The following is a 12379-nucleotide window of genomic DNA, read 5'->3' as shown; positions in this document are numbered from 1 at the left end:
CAAGCAGGCAAATGCCTTACTGTGACCATCAGAGATAAGGCTACCAAGCTGTTCAACAATAGGTTGGTATGTAGTCAGTCAGCTGCCTGTGGATATCAACAACTTGCCCCTTAAACCTGAGACACAAATGATAGAAACATAGCTCATGGGAAGTTGGGTCACAAGGGAAGAGCAGGAAACCCCTGATTCAAGACTCATCCAGAGGACAGCTGAAGACCTGGGGTCTTGGTCCCAGCTCTGCCATGAGCTCACAGTACAGGACTTAGGCAAGTCACTCATATTTACCAAATGAAAGGCTCAAGCTAGATCAGTTATTTTTTAAAGATTTATTTATTTATTTATTTATTTATTTATTTATTTATTTATTTATTTATTTGAGAGAGAGAGAGAATTTGCTTCAGAGAGAATCTCGGGCAGACTCCCTGCTGTATGGGGAACCTGACACAGGGCTAAATATGACAACCCTGAAATCATGATCCGAGCTGAGACCAAGAGTCAGACACTCAACTGACTGAGCCACCCAGGCACCCAGAGCTAGATCAGTTTGCGATATGGTGCTAGTGTATTGCAGTGCTCTCTCATTATTTCTTACTCGTGGTGGTGCAGAAGTGTTCATGACACTGAAGGTCATATGTCCTACACACAACTGTCATCTAATGTGTGGGTGCCAGGGGGAAAGATTGAAAATTATTTATCTAGAGTGCTGTTTCTTAAAATGTAATATGCTTCCAAGTCACCTGAGGATCTTGTTAAAAGGCAGATCCAGATTTAGTAGGTCTTGGGTGGAGCTTGAGGGTTTGCATTTCCCACAAGCTCTCAGGCGGTGTTGAGGCTGCTTGTCTGTGGCCCACACTGAGTATCAATTGTATAGAGGATCTATACAGCTCTAAAACTCTATGAGCATTAGGTCTAACTTCTCACAATCTTCTTGTCCCTCCTTCTCCCCACTCTACATCAGTATTGGCCCCAGATATCAAGTTTTAATGTTGAGTCTCCTGGTGGGGCTGAGTAAGTAAAATGTGGAACTAGGAGGATGACTGCCCTAGTCTGACTCCATATGCCAGTCCAGTTGGTGCTGTGCTGTATATAATGTGGGTTCATAGTCCTGACTCTGGATTCTGTTCTCCTACTATCTCTTGGCTTTGTTGGAGCTCCTTGCTACATCAAATAGGTGGACAGGGTTGCCAGTGACATCCACTCTAGAGGAATTCATGGGGTGAGGTAGCACATTTTCATTAGAGAAACAAGCCCTAAAGGAAGAGAAAGAGACACTACTGGGGAGAAAGAATGGTCAATCCATTTGGGAAAATTTCCCAAGACTTCTGGCATTAAAATATCCACCTCATTTTACCTTTATGCTTTCACGAATAACCACTCTCTGCTTAGACAGTGAGCCCTCCTTGTTCAGCATTGAATACCCAGGACCTACATGGGCACATGGCACAGAGTGGAGGTTCAGTAAATACTTGTTGAATGTATGACTGAATGAATGAACCAAGCAGTCAGAGCTACAGCTTGCTTAAAGGAAACTTAGGTGGGGAATTCAGCTGGAGAGACCAGCGGGAGGCAGAGAGCAGGGAAGCATGCACTCATTTGGTCTTCTGAAGTGCCCCTGCCCTTGTAGTCCTCTTTGTTGTTCTGTAATACACAACAGGATGCACCTGCCCAGACATGGGAACTCTAGCTGGGTAGCTAGGAAAGCTGATACAAAGCCTCTGCTAATTAAAAAGCATTTGCAATTGGAATTGTCTTCTGGCAAACACAAAGCACCCTGCCTCCTGATGGATTTAATGTCTACATGTGTTGAGAATATACAATGGACAGTCTCAGGATCATCTCCTCATCCTGAAGCCAGCAAAGGAAGTGAGATGTACTCAAAGTCACCCACTGTTCTGCTATTTATCATGTCAAAATAAAAAAAATTAAATTAATGAATGGCCAGATGGCCAAGGAAATCAGGTATGATTTTCTATGGATTTATTAATGAGCATTATGTTTAAACGTTTCAGCCCTAATTTTCTCTGGTTTCTTACTACTTGGTCCTATCTATGAATTTCTAACCAAGTATTTAACACCAATGCCCACGCTATGACTTTCAGAATGATGTACTCAAACAATTTACACCACACTGCAAACTCTAGGGGACTTTCCATTTTGAAAGAGAACACTAACTAATTAAACTAGTCAAATGGATAGAAGAGAAGATAAGTGAGGACAAATTAGAGGGGCAGGGGAGGGAATTCTCACTAATCTTACCTAGAAATCATGTGGGTAATCCACCGCACCTCCTGCCATGTTTCCTATAACCCCTCTGGCCCCACTCTGCAGATTGGCCATCAGGAGATGAAAACAATGTGTCATAGGCAACCCAAATCCAATTGTTCTACAGTTGCATTTTGGAATTAGCCTAGGAAAATCCCTTTGGTTGAGATGCTTTCACTCATATGTGGAATATAGGAAACAGCACAGAGGATCATAGGAAAAGGGAGGGAAAATTGAATGGGAAGTCATCAGAGAGGGAGACTAACCATGAGAGACTCTTCACTCTAGGGAACAAAGTGAGGGTCATTGGAGGGGCGGTGGGTGGGGGGATGGGGTAACTGAGTGATGGGCATTGAGGGCATGTGATGTGATGAGCACTGGCTACTTTCTGCAACTGATAAAACGCTACATCTGAGATGAATGGTGTACTATATGTTGGCTCACTGAATTTAAATTTTAAAAAAAGAAAGAAATACTGAAATAGACGAGAGCTGGTGTCTGGCTTAAAGGAGAAGTCTTCTGTGACCTTCTGGTCTCACTATGTGACCTGGCCCTCAAGTCAGAGGGACTGAGGTCCAAAAGGACCAGAGAAGCCAGTGAGTGTTTTGTGAGCTTTTAATTGAGAGATCAGTGTGCTCCCCTGTGACCAAAGACTGAACTGCAGCCACTGGGATGGGGAGGAGACCCAGAGCAGTGGTACCTCCTGCTAAAGCTTCACCATAATTACTGTGTGGCTGCTGTGTTTTCTGAGGCAGAGGCTCAAAGGGAGGATATTTAGAAAAGCTTCAGAGGAAAATCTAAATTCTGCTTCCAGCATTACCAATCTTTCCTTTTGAAAATTAGCAACTCTTTAGTAAAACCCTTGATAGAGCTCCATTGGAGTTTATGTGTGACAAAGAGTTGCTACTAATGGCCCTTAATGACGAGTAAGTGGATTGCTCAGAATATTACTTACTTAATGAAAAGTAATGGCTGTCTCACTGCAGTGAGGAGAGAGATGCTAAGTGGCCTCTTCACATGTATGTTCCTTTTAGTGCTAGCCTTTGTCAGAGCATACACACTTGAGAGACTAAACAAAAAGGACTCATCTTCATCTGGTAACAGCCACTATAGAACGCACCCCGAAATTGCTTTTAGGCCATTTTCCAAATGCTCCTTGGTGCTTCCAACCAATTCTAAGCCTCTTTGTGGTTCTAAAGGTTGGAGACCATTGATGTAATGGAAATGGACCACATAGTAAGGAAGTTGGAGTTCTTTCCCCTTCTGAATCAAATCTCTACTAATAGCAGGATGATGTCAACGATGACATCTGTATCTTTTTTTTTTTTTTGCCAATTTGTACGTTTTATTCCCACAAGATTGACATCTGTATCCTTATCCAGAAAATGAGCGGCTTGGGCTCAAGGGTCTTAGAGCCAGTCCTTGCAAATCTGGTGTCCCATGTTCCCGAGCTCCTGTGCAGTTTATAAATGCAGAGGTGAGATTATTGAGGCAGACACTTGAAACATGAAAGTCATTGTTGATTGACTTGAAAGGCTTGCTGTTTCCTGCACCAGTTCAGCAGGCCAGAGCGAGGGAGTAGTACCCTGGCACTCTTCTTGCCCAAAAGGCAGTTGAGAGCTGCTACCCCTCCATTTTCTTATTGGATTATTCATGTGTTAAAAACACAATTTTCCCCAGTTTGGCAATATATGTGCAAACACGTTTATCAAAGTATAATAGGAAAACTACTGCAGTGGCTTAAAAGTCCAACAATAGGGAAATTATTAAGCAAATTATAAGATATCAGCTTGGTAGAATAGGAGGCAGCCATTGAAAATGATGGACAAGAAATTGTGTAGCAAGAGGGAGGAGTATTTGTAAAATATCAGAAGTTTTCAAGAGGAGAACACGGCATTGTAGATTTACCATGATTATAACTATAAATTATGGAAGTACAAAGTTTGAAAGGAAATGAGAGTAAATGAAAAGAATTCTATTTAGTGGGAAGATGTTAAAAACATTTTATTTTAAAATGTCCTTTACTGAGGTTATAACATTATTTTAACACATTTTTTTTAAAAACCAAATTATAAGTGGATGCTATCTTAAAAACATATTACAAACCTGGGATTCATTTGTAAGTCAGATGTCTGGCACACCAAAATATTATTCATAGTGGTTGTGGGGAGTCTCTAACAATTTCAAAATATCCTACTGGAGTTAACCAAATTATAACTCAAATACTATGAGTTTTCAGTTGAAAAAATAATATAAAACTACAGTGTTGGGCTCCTGGGTGGCTCAGTTGATTAAGCATTGTCTGCCTTTGGCTCAGATCGTGATCCCAGGGTCCTGGGATTGAACCCCACATTGGGCTCCCTGCTCAGTGCGGAGCCTGCTTCTCCCTCTCCCTCTCCTCCTGCCCCACTGCTTGTGCTCACTCGCTCTCTCTCAAATAAATGAATAAAATCTTAAAAAAATAAAATTACACTGTTGCAATAAAATAGAAAGGAGGCATTTTTAATTCGCTTGAATGCTGGTGGTACTTAAGAAAAAACAGGTTTAATTAAAGGATGATGAGAAAGGTAGGCAGGTACTTCCGTTGACATTCTGAAGGGGTCTTGGGACAATTTTGAGGACGTTAGCAGCTTAAGGCACTGGTTCTTTGTATAATTTCATATCATAATTTATAAATTTTTCTTTGATTCAAGGGCATCATTGTCATTACTCTCATGCATTTTAGATCTGATTAGGGTCTTTTCTTCTTTTTGACACACAAATGAGATGAGTATAGAGGGAGACAAAAAAAAAAAAAAAAAGAAAGATTCCTGAGATAAACTCAGAGTTGAGAAAGAAAGAAGCAACTAAAAGGTAGTTGAAGCAGAGGTAGTCAAAAATTCAAGAAAGAGACTGAAATGCAATTGCATACATAAAGACAAGGCCAAGTTTATTTCTGGTGATCTAGCAGAGCAGAATAACTATCTTGACTGACCCTCTTGCCTTAAAAAGCACACACACACGTATTAAACTAAAAATGTTAAATTAAGTTTTCTAAACATTTAAAAGCATCAAGGAGCTGGAAAAAAAGTCGTTACCATCCCAAAATATGAATGAAGGCTGGAACACAGAAAAGTAGTGGAGCATCCTTTGTAATTCTGAACTAAGGATACTTACTGCACTTGGAAAATCTCAATGGGAATTTTTATGGCCTCCTGAGGTATGAGTGACAGAAGATGAAGCTCAGAGCCATCCAAGATGGGGAGTCTAATACTGATTATATAATTACAATGCCTTGTGGAGTGAAAAGAACAGGATAGAACTAAAAAATATAGACAGTAACTGTCTCTTGATCATTCTGTATCAGAAGAAGAAAAATGTAATTAGTGTTAGGAGGTCTAGCAATTGTCCAGGAGAGTAAGAAAATGATCAAAGTATGTTTGGTAGGTTAAACCTGCACATAGCCACTTCAAAGATAACCATTAAAAGCATCAATTAGAGCCAATAACCTCTAAATAACTAGAAGGGAAAATGGAATGGTAAAATATATTAGGTGCATCTAAAATAATGAAGAAAGAAACAGAACAGGTGTATAAAAGAAACAGAAGATCTGAGACCATTGCAAAGTACAAAACAATGTAGTAGATAGAAATCCAAAAAGATCGTTGATTATATCAAATGTAAGTGGGCTAAAAGCTCTAGCTAATAAGAAAGATGTTCAGGTTAGATTAGCGAAATGATCAACTAAATGTTGTTTATAAGAGCCACATCAGAAACATAGAGACAGAAAAGTTGAAAGTAAAATACAGAAAGATATGCCACAAACATGCTAAAACAAAGAAATATGGTGTAACTAGCTTAGTATCTGTTAAAATAGACTTTCAAGTACAAAGTATTTCTAAAGATAGAGGGGGCACTTTGTAATTATTAGCTTAATTCGCAAGAGTGATATAACAGTTGTAGATTTGTATCTCCTAATGTCTCAAAAATATAAATGGCCTATAAAAAGAAATAGAAAAATTCACAATAATGGAAGATTTTTAAACACATCTCTCTCAGTAATACATAGAAGAAGCAGACCAAAAAAAAGGAATATAGAAGATTTAAATAACACACATAACAAATTGTCCCAAGAGACGGATAGAGATTGTAACACCCACAAAACTGCAAAATACACATTTTCCCCAAGCATATGTAGAACATTTATATAAAATTTTACCCTCAACAAATTTTAAATCTCCAAAACCACACAATTCACTCTATTTCATGGCAATGCAATAAAGCTAGAAATTAATAACCAACAGAGAATTGGAAAATACGTTTGTAAATGAAGAAACACATTAAGTGGGTGAAACAGTACATTATAATGAAAATAAGAAATTAATTTGAACTGAAGGATAATGAAAGCCACAATGAGAGACAGCCACATATGCATGAGATTGGCAAGAGGAGAGTCGTCTGACGATACCAAATGCTGGTGAGTCCTGTGGCAAGCGGTAGGAACTCTCCTATGCTATTCCTGTTGATGGAAATGTAAATCAGTACATCAGCATAAAAACGAAATGGTTACCTACTTGGACTGAGTCTGGATCCCAATGATTCCACTCCTGGGTATATGCACATGTGTCCCAGGATGTGAGCACAGGATTGTGCTTCACAATGTTGTTTGTAATAGCTCAGATCTGGAAATAGCCCAAATATTGTTAATAATAATAGTGGCAGTGATGCTGCTGATAATAATAATGTGGATGAAAAAATTGTGGAATATTTTTTAAATGGAATGCTGTGCGGCAAGGAAAGAGAATGAACTACCCGGACGTGTAGCAATGTGGATCAACTTCACAAGTAGAAAGAGGGAGCCATGCCATTCATAAATGCATACCGTATAATTCCATTTACATGAAGTTTTGTTTTTTTAAAGCGGGCACACTAAACTTCAGAGATGCATAACCAAGGGTACTTCTAGAAACATAAGCAAGGGAATAATTAGCACAAAGTCAGCATGGTGGCTCCCTCTGTGAGGAAGGAATGTGATTGAAGCAGAGGGAACTTCTGAAACATTGGCAGTATTCTGATGTTTGGTTATGAGATGCAAATCTACAACTGTCATTTCATTCTCACGAATTAAGATTATTGTCATTACAGAGTGATCCTCTCCATCTTCAGAAAACTTTGTGCCTCAAAGTCTATTTTAACATATATTAAGCTAGCTACACCATATTTCTTTGTTTTAGCAAATTCATGGCATATCTTTCCGTATCTTACTTTCAACCTTTCTGTCTCCATTTTTCTAACGCGGCTCTTAATAAACAGCATTTAGTCGATCGTTTTACTAATCTAACCTGAACATCTTTCTTATTATCTAGAGCTTTTAGCCCACTTACATTTGATATAATTAATGATCTTTTTGGATTTCCTGTCTATTATATTGTTTTGCCCTTTCCAATGGTCTCAGCTCTTCCGTGTTTGTTTTTTTTTTTTTTAATACACCTGTTCTGTGTTTCTTTCTCCATTATTTTAAATGGACTTCATATATTTTGTCATTCCATTTTAACTTGGGTGCATAGGTGTTCTCTAGGATACTATTCTTTAAAATATGTTCATGCTGGGAATCCCTGGGTGGCTCAGCGGTTTGGCGCCTGCCTTTGGCCTAGAGCGCGATCCTGGATCCCGGGATTGAGTCCCGCATGGGGCTCCCGGCATGGAGCCTGCTTTTCCCTCTGCCTGTGTCTCTGCCTCTCTCTCTCTCTATGTCTATCATGAATGAAAAAAAAAAAAGGTTTTCCTTAGTATTAAAAAAAATAAAATAAAATATGTTCATGCTTCACATAAACTTCTACAAATGTGATATACTTCATAAAAACTAAATCTAAACTAATATATTAATTTTTAAAAGCATCAAGAAACGGTCACTTCTTTAGCTTCCTTTTTCACCCATCCATCAAGGGCTCCCTGAACAAATATTGAGTTCTGGCTATGTGTCAGCTGTTGTTCTAGAGAAAACAGTGGAGATACGGCAGTAAAGAAGACAAAATATCGTCTGAAACCTTTGTGTTGCAGATAGCAAAAAAAAAAAAAATCTAATTCAAACTGGCCACATAATTGAAACGTATAGAGGCAGATTTAGTCTTAAATAGGGCTTGATCTAGCAATTCAACAATGTCACCAAGGTTCCTCTGTCCCTCTTTTCTAGCCTCTGCAGTGTCAGTTTTATCTTCGGATGTCCCTCTCCTGGCCATTAATGGCTATAGCAGCCACAAGCCTCAGGTCTTCAGGCTCAAGGAAGAGCAAATGTCCTGAGGTTTACCATGGTTGGACAAATTGAAGCCTGGGTTATATTTCCATTTCTGAAACAATCAGAAGAACTTGGGGGAGGGGGGGCAAATTATGCATCTGGGCTTGGAGTAGGCAATGGGATCAACATCTTAAGGTCAGGCACATGGCTGAAAATGATATTTGCGCTGTTCCCCAAATCATGAATCAGAAGTCGTTGTCAGCAAAATGGAAGTTAGAAAGGCAACTGAAATCATTCTCAACGGTCCCTGGACCATGGAGCACATATTCTTGGCAGGGATGGGGAATCAGAATAAATAAGTAAACAAATAAACAGGATAAAAATAGTGGTGAGTGCTATGACAATAATATAATAAATGTGGTCTCCAAGAAAACAGAGATTTGCACCTATTTTGCTCATTGAGATCTCTCACCTGCCTAGTCCAGCACCTCGCATACATGCGCCCAAAGCAAAAATTGGTTGAGTTGAATCAAACTGAATAACAAGCAGGGCAAAATGATCATCATTGCTCTGTATCACAGTCTCGCTGCTCCCAGCGATCTGCTCTCTTTGGGTCCCCTGTCAGCCACATGCTTTTGTCTCTGCTGCTCTTCCTACCTGGGACCTACCTACCCTCTTTCCTCTCTGTGTCCAGGTCCTAAACATCTTTCCAATTCTGTCTTCTTCAGGAGTCCTCCATGACATATCTGTTGCTCTTCAACTTCCTCCTGACCATCCCTGGCACCAGCATGGCAACCCCCTCCCCAAGTTCTTCTGATTGTTTCAGAAATGGAAATATAACCCAGGCTTCAACTTGTCCAACCATGGTAAACCTCAGGACATTTGCTCTTCCGTGAGTCTGAAGACCTGAGGCTTGTGGCTGCTATAGCCATTAATGGCCAGGAGAGGGACATTCGAAGATAAAACTGACACTGCAGAGGCTAGAAAAGAGGGACAGAAGGAACCTTGGTGACATTGTTGAATTGCTAGATCAAGCCCTATTTAAGACTAAATCTGCCTCTATACATTTCAATTTTGTGGCCAGTTTGAGTTAGATTTTTTTTTGCCATCTGCAACACAAAGGTTTCAGACAGTTTATTTTTTTTTAAGATTTTATTTATTTATTCATGAGAGACACAGAAAGGCAGAGACATAGGCAGAGGGAGAAGCAGGCTCCGTATAGGGAGCCTGATGCAGGACTCGATTCCAGGACCCCGGGATCACAACCTGAACCAAAGGCAGACACTCAACCACTGAGCCACCCAGGCATCCTAAGCAATGTGCAGTTTAACCCAGGTTTTATTGCTCTTGGTAATATGCCAAATGTTTTTTCATAACATTGACTAAAACAATTTTATCTTTACATCTTTTTAAGTCCCAGGGAATGATTTGCCTGTAGATAGGCATTGCGCTTTTTTTCACCCCTCACTTAGCCATTTACTAGTTATATATGAACTTGGGTAAATGGTTCACTGCCCTGAGAGTCAGATTCCTGATCTGTAACATGAGGGTAGTACCTCCCTCATGAGGCTGCTCTGAGTACTGAGATTCTGAATGCCACTACCATGTGGGAGGTACTTGACAAACAGGAGTGATGATGATGGTAATGATGATGACGATGATGATGAAAGCTGCTGGCTTGACCCCTCTTGCTTGTTTATCGCTGGTGTGGGTACCCAGTGCAAGCCCACTTTGAGTTTGGTGTCAGGAGGGAACTTGCTGAAGCCTGACCAGCTAGGTCAGCATGGTGCTGAGGTCAGGAAGCCTGGGAAGGGAACAGCAGAGGCAGAGCAGCCAGTGCCCTGACACAGCCATCCATTACAGCCACCATGCTCAGACTGAGCTAAACGAGCACCCAGCATCAGTGTGGGGTGAGCGGCTGAGGAGGTACTCAGTAGTTTCCTAAATTGACTCAAATGATGGTATGTGTGTGCCTGGGTGCTGGCAGAGCTGCTGCCACGGGGGGTTGGTAGAGGCACTGCTATTATGCTAATTCTTGCGCATCCCAAGGGTCAGAAAAGAACAGATACTTCATCTGCCACAGGAGGAATGGCAAAGATTAAGACAGTCACGATGCCATGAAGTGGTATTAACGAAACAAATGAAGACTCTGTCTCTGGGTAAAATCACTATGGTCTTTTTGTGTGTGTGTGTGTGGGGGGGAAGCCCTGCCTAAATAATTTCTGTTTACTTTTTGTGCTTGTAGCCTATTACTGCTCAATTAGATCATTCATGAGCACGGTGTCCCCAAATGTAAAGAGTGAAATGGACAGGCTTTGCTCTAATCCCAGCTTCTCCACCAGCTGGCTTGGCGGGTTTAGAGTACACCTGCTGCCTTCTCAGCTATGAACTTTTCCAAGCCTTCAGCCAAGTCCATCCCATCCAGCTCTGCTTCCTACCCTAGACGAGGTCTGGGGCTAGGGAAAGTCACTACCGAGCAATCGAGCGATTGGATTGAATGAATTCATGCCTGATGTCCTGCCGTGTACATGACCCTAGCTGGAAAAGCTTTCTCGGCCACGCTCCAGGGGTGCTCATTCTAGTAAGTTAAGAGCATAGATTGTGAAATGACACTGATCTGATTTTAAGTTTTCCCATTTATGACATATGTGGCTTTCAGCAAACACTTAACTTCCGTGGTGGAAAAAAAATTGGACCTACATTATAGAGCAGTTATGAGAACCAAGTAAGATAACTTATGCATGGTGTTTGGCACAGCACTTGGCACAAAGTAAGCATCGATAAATGTCAGCTTTTATTACAATTATTGACAGAGGCAGTGATGATATGGAAAGCAATGGCTTTGACCAAAGAGTTGGATGGACTGATGTTATCATCTGGATAGGTCTGTGGCTGCTCCATTAGGCTTGCCCTTTGAGGAGAATTGGCTAGTTAGCTTCATAGACCACAAGGGTGCCAGGACACCAGCAATTTAAAAGACAATTTTACTTCAAAGCCTTATTTATCAGTATCAGAGACATAGATTTGGTTCCTGGCAGCCCCAGGAGTTTAGCTGGACCAAATGACTCCAAACAGGTATAGGTGGATCAGCACCCAAGGTAGTTCAGGATCGGCACGGGTCTGCATCCTGGTCGGATGGCCCCGTGGTAACTTTTCAGGGACATTACTCACATGTAGAGCAGGCCTCTTACCCCAGCCCTCGTTCGCTCCCCTGTTAATCAGTTTGTTAGGCCCTGCAAAAAACAGATACCAGGGTGGGATGCAATGTGCCAGGATTTCATTAGAGAAAACACTCAGAAAGAAAATGGGCAGAGTGGAGGCCAGGGAGCCAAAGAGGCAGGGAGCAGCCTCAGGTGGTGATGTGAGCCTGACCCCACCAAGGGAAGGAGAGAGGGCAAACTGGACAAAGGATCTCAGAGCACAGCAACCAGAGCCCTTGATCAGTTATGTTCTCTGTAGTTGGAGGTCTACGATGCACATTATCATGGCTGCCACAATCAATGACAAGAAAAATATCTCAAAGACAAAATGATCAAATTTGCAGATGACACAGATGCAATGCTCAGATTCCTGTCTTCCAAGGTTTTGAATGCATCGTTTTTCAAAGTGAGCATCTTGACAAGCTCCCCACAGGAATGTACTCGTTTCTTGGGGTGCCTCTCTCTATTCTTCCTCATCACGGTGATTTGTGGCTGTATGATCAGAATTACGTTCTGACAGGTACAAGAAACTGTATTGTGGAGGGATATGTGCTAACAATGAAAAGATAGTCAAGGTGTATTTTTCATCTAAGAAAAACAGGTCACAAAACCTGTATTTATGGCAGGATTTCCATTTTGTTCAAAGAATATAACTGCATCAGAATAAATGTAGAAAGAGACAAACATAAAAATATTAACAGTG

This window comes from Canis aureus, chromosome X (assembly GCF_053574225.1).
Source record: "Canis aureus isolate CA01 chromosome X, VMU_Caureus_v.1.0, whole genome shotgun sequence".
In the NCBI taxonomy this organism is placed as follows: Eukaryota; Metazoa; Chordata; class Mammalia; order Carnivora; family Canidae; genus Canis; species Canis aureus.
Note: the sequence above shows the minus strand (reverse complement) of the source record.